Genomic DNA, 11,424 nt, shown 5'->3' with positions numbered 1-11,424 from the left:
ATGTATGGCCACTTGTCGGTCCACGGCCATCTTGAACCTGCTAAAAGGACAAGACAGCCTCCATGTTGGACCAAGTTCTTGTTAAAGGGCAGAGATGCTATCCTGCCCAGCAACACTGGTTGTGTATGCTTTTCTTTTTTTTTACTGGGTCATCTAAGGGTCAGGCTAGTGCCGTGTGCAGAGACCTGATCCTGCCCAGCAACTTGTAGTGTCGTGTGCAACATTTTGGTGCTGTGTGCATTTTTCCCGCTCTTTTTGGGCCCGGTCGTCTGGAGGTCAGGCTGGTTCTGCCCAGCAACTCCAGAGTACTGTATACAGAGACCTGATTCTGCCCAGATACTCCAGTGTGCCGTGTGCAAATCCTTCCGACGTGGGGTGGCAACAGCTCAAATCCTGAAGGGAGGAGGGACCAGGGAGCCAATCAGATGCTGACACGAGGGAGTGAGACCTTTCAATAAAACTAGGTTTCCCCCCAGAAAATCTTGTCTTGACCATTTTCTTTTTGGTGGAGTATCCGCGTGTTAGCCAAAGGACCTGATCAACCTTTTGGCCAGGGTCTCCTCCCGGTAATAGCTAGCTCGTGTTCGTGTGGAGTATCCGCGTGTCAGCTGAAGGACCGGATCAACCTTTCAGCCAGGGTCTCCTCCCGGTATTGCTAGCTCGTGTCGTGTCGTTTTGGATCCATTTCCGTCAGCTCGTCATGCTCCTGGTGTCTGCTCTGCTGGTCAGCTGCGCCTGGAGTGCGGTATTTGCTTTTTGATATCTGACAGTTAGCTTATTTAGCCTCTTATTTGTTCCCTTCCTTAACTTGGTACCAAATATCTACTCAGAATATCAGGATCGTATTAGTGAGCTCAGGATTGCACAATTGTTTAGCTAGCTTGTATTATTGTTCTCTTTGTTATTGAATTGTTAATTGCAAACTGCTTTATGTGTTTGAATCACTGCTCTGTCTGTGTCCAGTGTGTGTGTGTTTAACTGGGGAGCTGCCTCTACTTAGAGGGTGGCTGACCAAGGGGGTCCAGTCCCCGCGGTCTGAGTGAGTGGAATCTGCCCAGCTGCAGCCGCACCACACTCTGGGTTTACCCTCTGTGTGAAAGCAAGGGTGGCTGAGGCAGTGGCCCGTGGGTCTCTTTTCTGTGTTTGCACCGGGCACCGCCCTGACGAACCCGATTCCTATCTGTGTGATTGGTGTGTCTGCCTATTTGGTGTGGTGTGGTGAGCAGTATAAAGTGTATTATTACTGTGTTTTGGGGTGTGTTTGTACTTTTGATACCATCCCAGCCAAAGTTGCCTAATCCCCCAGCCCAAGTTGTAAAAATCCCTTAAATAAACGCAGCCACTTGGCTTTTCAGTGTTACCCTGGTCCTGCCTGTCTTTTCCTCACTCAATACCAAGCTTGAACGAACCCCCAGCTAATTCAGACAGTCATGAATGAAGGGTGGAAATAAATGTCTCTCTTCAGCACACTCTCTCTCTCTTTCTCTCTCACACACATACATACACACAATCTACCTCCTTAAACAATCTAATTCATCCATCTATGCTGAAGTTCAGAGCAGCAGTGTAAGGAAGCTGTGAGTATCAATATAATAAAGAAGAGTTTACTTTAACACTACCCGGGAGTGATAGAAGCACCCTAAAAGTGGGGGTGTCACAGGCACCCAAACTGTGGCCCTACCCCCCGTGCCATGCTGTCCCCTGAGACTCCACCCTGGCACCACCCCTTCCTCCCAAGGCCATGCCCTCACACTGCCTCTTCCCCAAAGGCCCTGCTCCTGTGCCACCTCCCCCATCCCCCAAGACTACACCTCCCTCTTCTCTCCACTCCCTCCCCCTGTCACTCACCCTTATAGCCAGTAAAACATGGGTGGGTCAGAGACCGCTGGACTCCTTGTTCCCACACCCCTGACTTTACCTAGCTCCTGAAATAATATTACTAATAAAAAAGGGTGGCAGTGACTTGGCTAAAGGGCAGCTCCCCTTGTATCAATGCACTACCAATGCCAACAAGATCTGAGCTTGGGAGAGACCAATCCTCCCAGCACAAGCTGTGTCACGGCTTATTGCCGCCTTATTTGAGGCTTATTGCAATCACTGAATAAAGTAATTTACTTAAGTGTCTAAGGCAACAGCAAGTTTTAAGGGTGGCCACTGTAATTATCATACCAACAATAACATCATGGTCTCTCTCAGCTAAGACCATGCTAGCTACAAAGGCCATGCTGCAAAAAAAACCAAACAAAAACAAAGAACAAGTAACTTTCAATTAATTTTTTTTTCTTAATACAGCAACATGATGGCAGTCACATCTGTTTTTCTACTTTTAAAAACCAGCTACCTATGAAGAATTTAGATTTGATGTATTACCCAGTTTTTGCTGATGGTAAGCACTAGTACCTCTGAGGGTAGCGGGTATTAAATCTGAAACATCCATAATAATCTAATAGTATCTTAATCCACTGTTTATGGGGGATGGATACATCAGTACAGAAAATAAGTTAGAATGGACCAAATGGCCTTTTTTTTTTAAACACTTGAATCTGAGTTAAATAGTTTCTAAGTTATCAAATGTATGGATTTTTTTCTTTTTAGTACACTTTTGAAATCTATGGTTTAACTAGGACCAGAGGAAAAAGTGTCAATATACTGTGAGAAAAAGTAATTTTCATGTTATTTGCTGCCCAGTTTACAGATTTAAGAGATTCCAATACCTTAGATGAGTTTAATTTGAGCATCTGAATTTTTAGATATTAATCTGACCTGACTTTTAACCCTGATCATTACTACTTACTGCTAATCTGAGATGTATGGTAAACATTAGTTTCCTGATTTTAGATGCTTTATTTATTTAAATAAACCTGCTAAAACGTTCAGGGTGACATTTTCAATAACGGTATACTGACTTAACTTTCCAAAATCTCAGACATTCTTAAGAAATGCTTCAAGAAATTAAATCTGTCTTTTCAGAGTTGGCAGAACTCTAAATTGTATGAACTGCAATAAAACAAAACATTATTTATTTATGAAAATGGAGGTGTGTTTGTGACAAAACTGTAATGTCATTGTAATGAGGTGATTTTCATTTACATATAGTTATGTAATTTGGCAAAATGTACACAGCCATCTGATGGTTCTCAGTTTAAGGTGACATTATCTTAATTACCTATGTTTACAGCCTTCATGGTGACATACTGGTATATCTGTGTGCTTTTCAGAAAAAAAAGGTTTAAGTGGTACAAAGCACTTTTATCTGTATATGGAATACATTTTAGGATGCAAAGGTGTCCTTTTATGATTGAGAATAATGTTTTTGATGCTTCTGTACAAAATTAAGATTATTATAGGCCCATAAAATCATTAAGGCCCAGCTATTAAAATTAGTAGGAAGGGGCAAGAGGAGGAAAATGCTGTTAGGTTCACCTAGTGGCATGTCCTGGGAATTTTTCCAGTGAGCTGGGAATGGTGTATGAGGGTGAGGAGTAGAGAGTTTATATTTCTGTGGAAGAAGCTGGTCTGGCCCCCAAACCTTGCACATCTCCAGATCCTGTGAGAGCATAGAGCCATTCATATAGAAACCTAGTGCACCTCCTTCACTGGCTCAGGAGACCGGCTCAGTATGACAGCAGGCAGGGGTATTACGTAGTTCCCAGTAAACAAAGCGTTAACTCCGGTTTCCCTTCCATCTCCTCTGACACAGGTAGGGTAAGAATGACTGAGGATGCCCGTGGGGAGGCAGGGCTGCACTTGGGTACTGAGTAAACCTCTCAGACTTGGAGGGGGTTTAAGTGTGTATTGCTTATTGTGACTTTTGATTTTTTATGCTGATAAAGATCTGCTGTTGGTGAAATCCCATGCTGTTTACTGCTGCTTTATTTCAATCAAATCATGTAACCATTTTACAGCCCTTTCAGGTACAGGCTCCCCAGCACAGAGAAGTCTCTGCTGGAAACCTAATAGAGCCTTAGGCAGTGATAACTTCCCCCACAGGTAGTCCAGGAGAATGATGCATGTCTCCCCAGCTCGGCTCCCAGCTCTGGCATGAGACTTTTCCATGCACAGATTCCCAGCCCTCCCAAGAGCACTTCCCAAGGACCTACAGGCAGAGAAGAGGTGGGAAAACTTCGGCTTTGATTTAATTTTATACGTGTTTATTTTTTCAGTGGAGTGCAGCCAGCGTTATTTAGCAGGCTCACTATATAATGAATGGGGAGAGATAAGCATCTTAGAATGAGATCCACAAAAGCCAATATTCTAAAGCCACCTAAATAAGTCATTGGGAGATGCTGACCAGAGGGGTGCCAGACTCTCTCTTGGTGATATGTGCCTTAGTCTGGGCTGCAGACAGGCAGGCAGCTCTGCTAGTGATCCATGAACTTGTGGAAGATAGACATTCAGCTGCATAAGTTCCATGCAGGACCTGAAACAAAACAGCTGGGAGGGGAGCTTCTCTCTTATGATCTTTAGTTCAGTGGATGTGTGAGACCACCTTCCCTGCAGTTCAAGTCCACCCCACCTCCTGAAGGTGCCTATGACTTAAACCAGGTGTCTTCTATATGCTGGGTGAGGATCCTGTCCACTTGGCTAAAGATTACACAGGTGATCTTCTTCCCACTCCAAGCTGTTTTATGTGAACTTGTCTGAGGGAACTGTGGGCATTTACAGGTCTAGTCCCGCCACGTGATGTGGGCAGCCAAATGCTTGTCTTTCCTGTTTTGTAAATCACTCTGGGGCTTAGGCAAGTGATGGCATCTGACCACCTATCATGAGGCAGCAGAGCACATGCTCAGACAGGCACTCTGGTGCCTAGAATGAGGCTGCAAAGTACATGACCCGAAGGAAAAAAAATTAGTCACTGAGTGAGTTTAGGCACCTACAGGGTTAGGCAGCAGCTGAGCCAGAATTTTGTGGATTGCAAAGATGGCTAAAAATGGAACTTAGGCACCTATATAGCTTTGTGGATTCCACTACTAGTTACCTGAATTAAGTAGGAGGGTGGGTGTGACAAAGTATTTTCAGCAAAAAGAACGAGGAGTACTTGTGGCACTGTAGAGACTAACAAAATTATTTTGTTGAAAGAAGATGTTAGTCTCTAAGGTGCCACAAGTACTCCTCTTTCTTTTTGTTGATACAGACTAACACGGCTACCACTCTGAAAGTACTTTCAGTGAACTTGTTTCCCTCTTTGACTTACAGAACCTATATTTGTGATTTTAGCACTTATTTCCCCAAACTTTTCTTCGTTGGAGGGTGTGGCGATCGGGTGCAGAGCAGTGTTTCCCAAACTTGGGACGCTGCTTGTGTAGGGAAAGCCCTCGGCAGGCCGGGCCAGTTTATTTACCTGCTGCGTCTGCAGGTCCGGCTGATCGCGGCTCCCACTGGCCGCAGTTCGCTGCTCCAGGCCAAGGGGAGCTGCTGGAAGTGGTGCGGGCTGAGGGACGTACTGGCTGCTGCTTCCAGCAGCCCCCATTGGCCTGGAGCAGCAAACCGCGGCCAGTGGGAACCGCGATCGGCCGGACCTGCAGACATGGCAGGTAAACAAACCAGCCCGGCCTGCCGGGGGCTTTCCCTACACAAGCGGCGTCCCAAGTTTGGGAAACACTGGTGTAAAGGGTATCATAAGGGAAGCTGAAATGGACACTGTTCTTTGTGGTCAGATAGATTTATGGAAGGTCCATGCTTGAATGTTTGTTTGAAGATCAGTGAGCTAAGTCCCTGTTTGAACGCACTGATTTGATAGATATTTAAAAATGGGGGATTAATGTTAGGCTCCTAAGTCTATGTTTAGGTTCCTAAGTAATTAGTTTTGAGTTTTAAAAGTACAGAGCATCCATCAGCTTCCAGTCACATCACACTTGATCTGGTTTTAAAAGAATTTTGTACTGTACCCAGAGCTTATGCTAAATGAGAGTAACAAACGTGACTAAATAATTTAAAAAGATATTCATGGCAAGAAGTGTTGATGTATATAATATATATTTACATGGCATTTATTAGCATATTTTGAGGTTTTAGGGGTCGGCTCTCCTATTTACAGTAGAAACAATAGTTATGTACAAAAGGTAGAATAAAACCTTGAGGTTGTTATATATAACTTACAGAACAATGAGAACATGATTATTTAGTGGTGCAACAGAGGACTATAAGGTGCATCCTTATTCATTTAAGTGATTTTTTTAAAGTATGGGGTGTAGATACACAATAATTGACTTGCCTCTTTTTAGAGTATTAGATAGAGTAATTTCATTAAGGTTTTGAGCCTTCTATAAATGTATCTCAAGAGGTTATTAGTGTACAAAGCACATCTACTCTATAGATATTTGTATTATGAGTGTAGCAATTTACCAGTACATCATTGCTTTGACCGTTCTAGGTACCTGGAGTCCTTATCCAGATTATTATTATTTTTAAGATCCAGGGAAGAAGCTATAATGAAGTGATATAAAAGTAACAGTGATTAGTCTGAACATAAAAGTAGAATTAGACTTTCAAAATAATTCCTTCTCTCACAAATGTTTTGGGAGAAGAATTTAGCACTTGGAGAAGGGTATGTTGATATCTCTGGGATGAGCAGTAAATTCTGTTAACTAAATTTCTTTAATAAAATGCAATATGCCTTTGATCCTCCTCCCACAAAATTGGAGTCAGCAAGTATTTTATGGCATATCAAGTATTTCAATTAAATCCACACTTTTAATAAAATTGAAAATTAAATATAGAAAGAAGTAGGGTTGCAAACACATCCATTAAATGTACACTACCTGGTACTACAGTTATATGCCATTAGTAAATGAAATGAGGTCTGCTTCAGATATAAAGATGCTATTAACAGGCTATCATAAGTGGTTGGAACAGGTTCAGGAATATATAGGGACCTGTCCTGACAAGTTAAGTGTTTTTGTTTTTTTCTTAACCTGAAACATTTCCAAACCATTTTTGTCCTGAATATTCACCAAACTTACATTTTTTGAATATCCTTCAGCTATTGACCTCCAATTCAGCCTTTGTTCTAGACATTGTCCTCCAAATGTAACGTTAGATTTAAAAAAAAAAAAAAAAGGAATTAGTATAATATCTAGTTAACAACAAGCATACTATATGGATGCTTCTTTGTTGCTAATCGTTCCAGACCCATTTCCTCACCCTGTGTTGTCATCTCTTGCTGTGTTATGTCCAATTTAGTTTGAAATTACCTTGGGACAAAGACCTGTCATTTTGTGTGTGTGTGTGTGTGTGTGAGAGAGAGAGCGATATTAACTCACTATGCACACTTAGAGTGCTGTATAAATATTAATGACACTTCTAGCTTATACTAGTATCTTAAATGTTATGCAAAAATGGCCTGCATGTTATTTCATTGACATCAATAAAATAATCCAAAATATTAGGAAACATACTCATTCTCATTGGTAAGTCCCAATTCCCAGTGATGTCATAATACTGCAAGCCTCAGAGGGTCTGTGGTAACAGGAGTTGCTTCAGGGCAGCCCTAGCTTTCTGTGGGATAAATTTTCCCCTACGCCTGCAGGTAGCACCTCCAAGGCACCAACAAGCTGGGGCTGAGTCTTAAAGATACAAAATACAGTTCATACTCTTTCCCTGTTTGGCCAAAAATACTGTATCTGTGATTCTGATATACTTTAATTTTCATTCTTATTCCTACAGAGAATACTGTTAGTGTCAAAGGAAAAAAAAGTTTAATATTTTAATGCAAGGTTCAATGGTTTTTGACTTCTTCTATGTATAAAAATGTTGGTCTTGAACTTTCTAGTTACTGGTGATGTTTGCTCAGAATATTAAATCAGCTCTAGGAAGCAGAGTTAAGAGAAAAGGAGAAATTATTGATGCAGTCTTACTACAGTTTCCTTTGCATTCTGCACTCAGGCCTGCAACTCTTATATGGGTAAGGGTGGCAGGAATTAGGCCTCCTGTGTCCACTGTGAAATCTAAACTATCAACATTCTTTAACAAGTTGTAGATCGAACCTATTGGGTAACTGAATTATAAATTGTCACCAGCAGTCAGAATTCTATTAATATCGTATGGTAGTAGGCCAATAATATTAGTCCATAACTGAAAGTAACTGCTGGAACTTCTATAACCTTTAGCAAGAATTCGTTACTCAGCAACAATTAACACATCTATAAAAAGTAACACATTTCAGTGCAAAATTCAGTTAGATCTTGTAGAAATAGCTTATATTTTCCAGAATTTGTCTTCTTTCCAGGATCATTTTGGCATTTCTGCCTCTTATACATATGAGACACATTGTTGAAGATTTGCTTTGGGATCCAAAATATTTAAATTCATCATGAATCCTTGCAAAATGGTAATAGAAGAAAGTATGTTTAGCGGTTTGCACACAAGGCTAGAAGCCAGGACCCTTGATTTTTTCCAACCTCTGCCATTCATTCCTGTTGCCTTGGCCTAGTCATAATATCTCCTCTTTTTCTTTTCTCTTTATTCTGCTTTTCCTGGTGAAGGTCGCGGCAGCAGCATGGAGAGTAGGGAGGACCAGACCTTCTGCAAGAGGTTCCAGCTCCTCTTGGGGATTCCCCAGCATCCCCAGGCCAGCTGAGAGATATGATCCCTCCAGCGTGTCAAAATATCTGTGCCTTATTTTATAAAATGGAGATGATCCTGACATACATTAAAGTGGTATTGTGCGGCATAGTGTTTCTAAATACCCTTTGAGAACATCAGAGGAAAAGAATTTTGTAAATGCAAAGTATAGTTAACAATAGTTATTAGAGTGAAGTATCTTTACCATGCATGTGCGTCATACTTAAGGCTGCAAAGAATCCTGTGGCACCTTATAGACTAACAGACGTTTTGGAGCATGAGCTTTTGTGGGTGAATACCCACTTTGTCGGATGCATCATGCTCCAAAACGTCTGTTAGTCTATAAGGTGCCGCAGGATTCTTTGCTGCTTTTACAGATCCAGACTAACAAGGCTACCCCTCTGATACTTAAGGCTGTGTGTCTGTCACTGACGTCACAGAAGTCACGGATTCTGTGACTTTCCGTGACCTCTGTGACTTTTGCAGCTGGCTCAGGGGCTGTCCGAACACTTGATGTTGGGACAATACCAAATTATTATTAAGCAACAATAAACTGCTGTGACTGATATGAATAAATGTGGCAAGCATGAGTTTGGTATGGCTTGGTATGTCTAAATTTGCTAAAGTATTCTGGGAGCAGGATTCTCTTAGCATTAAATAAATGATGTGGAAAACTACTGAAAGCATTGAAATTGCATTTGAATGGTTAATAAAGGCTCAATCTGCATGTATGTTTCAACATCGAACTTTTGATTATATCAGCCGGGGGACCAGCTCACAAGGTAAAGAAAATGTAAAAACATGCTATCTATGGGCTTGGTACAGGCTGACCTGGGTCAAAATGACCACTCTGAATGGCATCACATTAAGAGCTTAAATGAATGATTGATGAGAGGGTAAACCTTGATTGAGCTTTGGTCTGTGTCTGTTCTGCAGCACCCCTTACCCCCCCCCCAAAAAAAAATTAATTAGGGAAAACCAGTAAAAGACACCCACAGGGCATATTTCTGGACATGTGACTCCTTTGAGAGCAAAAGGTATAAATACTAAGCAAAATTAGTTCCCCAATTAACATTTGAAGTGTCTGTGACACTGAGACAGAGGTCCTCAGGGTGACCTAGACCCTGCTTCGGGGGGGGCATTTGACAGATCAAGTCTGCCTTCTTGAAAAAGGAAAGAAGAAAAAAAATCTCGATCTAGAATTGGTAGCTGTACCTGTTTTGTTTGCCAATCAGGATACTGCGCAAGTCCAACATAGTAACTGAGGGTTTATGTTTGGGGAATTGAGGCTTATTAAGGAGTATGTGTTATATTACCTTTACTGCTTGTGTGATTCTTTCTAAATTAAATTATTATGCATTAAGCATATTGTTTTCCAAATTTTCACTGGTACCGGTAATTGTCCGCCCAGCTGTGGGCCATTTAAGATCCATTTCAAAATGGAGCAGCACTTACCTGGCAGGAGGGGGGTTCCCCGGAAGCAGCTGGTATGACCCTGCAACTCTTGACCAAGGTGGAAGGGCCAGAGGGTTCTGTGTGCTGTGGTTCCTGGCCAATGGGAGCTGCATCTATTTGAGGGTAGTGCACAGAGCGCACCTGGCCTTCCCTCCCCCTAAGAGCTGCAGGGACACACCAAGCCAGGTAGGGAACCTGTCAGCCCCACCAACCCCCACCCTCCAGCAGTAGCAGGGGTCCCGGACCATGCACTGCCGCCGGCCACCCCCAGGGCCAGCAGATCTCCTGGGCCACCCACCCAGAACCCACAGCGTCCCCAGACTGCCCCCCTCCACAGCACCATGACTTTTACTAAAAATACCCGTGACTAAAACGTAGCCTTAGTAATACTTTGCTTTGTGAAGGTTAATAGTTGTCATATTATACTACCACATCAAATAATTTGAGAGGTTCAACATGAATATATTTTCCAATAAACCCATTTGTCTATGCAGAATGTAGACATTGAGATGACTATCAATCCTTCTTTTGGTGGAAAAGAAAAATCACAGAAAAAAAGAAAGTCAGTTCTTTTAAACTTGGGCTCCTAAATGTAGGCATCTAAATCCCTGTTTAGATATTGAAAGGTAACTGAAGTTGCTGGTAGCTAAAATCAGAACACTTATTTGGGTACATAAATGTGGATTTAGGTATTTAACTATAAGCAGCCAAGTTTGAAAATTTTAGCCTTTTCTTCCTTTAAGAATATATATTATTCACATATAGTAACTGATAAGCAGTGTAGATTAATTCTACAAGTAGTTTCCTGATTAGCTATATGTTAATTTAATAGGGGAGTAAAAGACTCAAGAATTCTACAACTATAGGCAAAATGACATTACGATTATGACATGCCCCTCTTTTTTCCATCTTTCCTCATGCAGAGATAACCCCATTGAGAAATAAACTTAATAAAAGTGAATACATTTTTATAGACTTCTGTTAATTATGTACATTTGCTTTCAAATGGGTTGTCCTCTCTGCATAAAAGATTATTACTTGTTTTCATCAAGAAAACATTATATCTTCAAAATGCCAGGTTTATTTACTTGTAACTGGGCACAGACTCACCCGGCAGCACCTCCTGCTGGTCATCTCAGGGAATTAGCTTCTAGCCTGTGGAGTGCCCCCTGTCAGCTGGTGTCGTGTTACTGCTCGCCTCCATGTCCCTCCCGGATCCTGGGTGACCCTTTCAGTGGGTGCTGCCCCCTGGCAGTACCCCCACTGTTTCTCCAGGTCTGCCCACTCAGGGGAACCCCCACCCACTACCCCCACCTCACCTCAGTCATAGGCTACTGCCAGTTACCAACTTGACTCCTCGCCTTGGGGCAGACTGCACTCATCATAGGCAAGGTTGGGTCTGGACCT

General features: G+C 42.1%; 1 long non-coding RNA gene across 1 annotated transcript; it reads left to right on the top strand.

Annotated features, from left to right (window-relative positions):
• Positions 1-559: 559 nt before the first annotated feature.
• LOC123366995 lies at positions 560-8,699 on the top strand. The gene is made up of 4 exons (XR_006578259.1): positions 560-745; positions 2,293-2,386; positions 3,991-4,113; positions 8,484-8,699. It is a non-coding gene; the product is annotated as an uncharacterized LOC123366995 (long non-coding RNA).
• The last annotated feature ends 2,725 nt before the right edge of the window (positions 8,700-11,424 follow it).

This window comes from Mauremys mutica, chromosome 3 (assembly GCF_020497125.1).
Source record: "Mauremys mutica isolate MM-2020 ecotype Southern chromosome 3, ASM2049712v1, whole genome shotgun sequence".
Lineage (NCBI taxonomy): Eukaryota > Metazoa > Chordata > Testudines > Geoemydidae > Mauremys > Mauremys mutica.
This window is presented reverse-complemented; position numbering and strand designations above follow the sequence as displayed.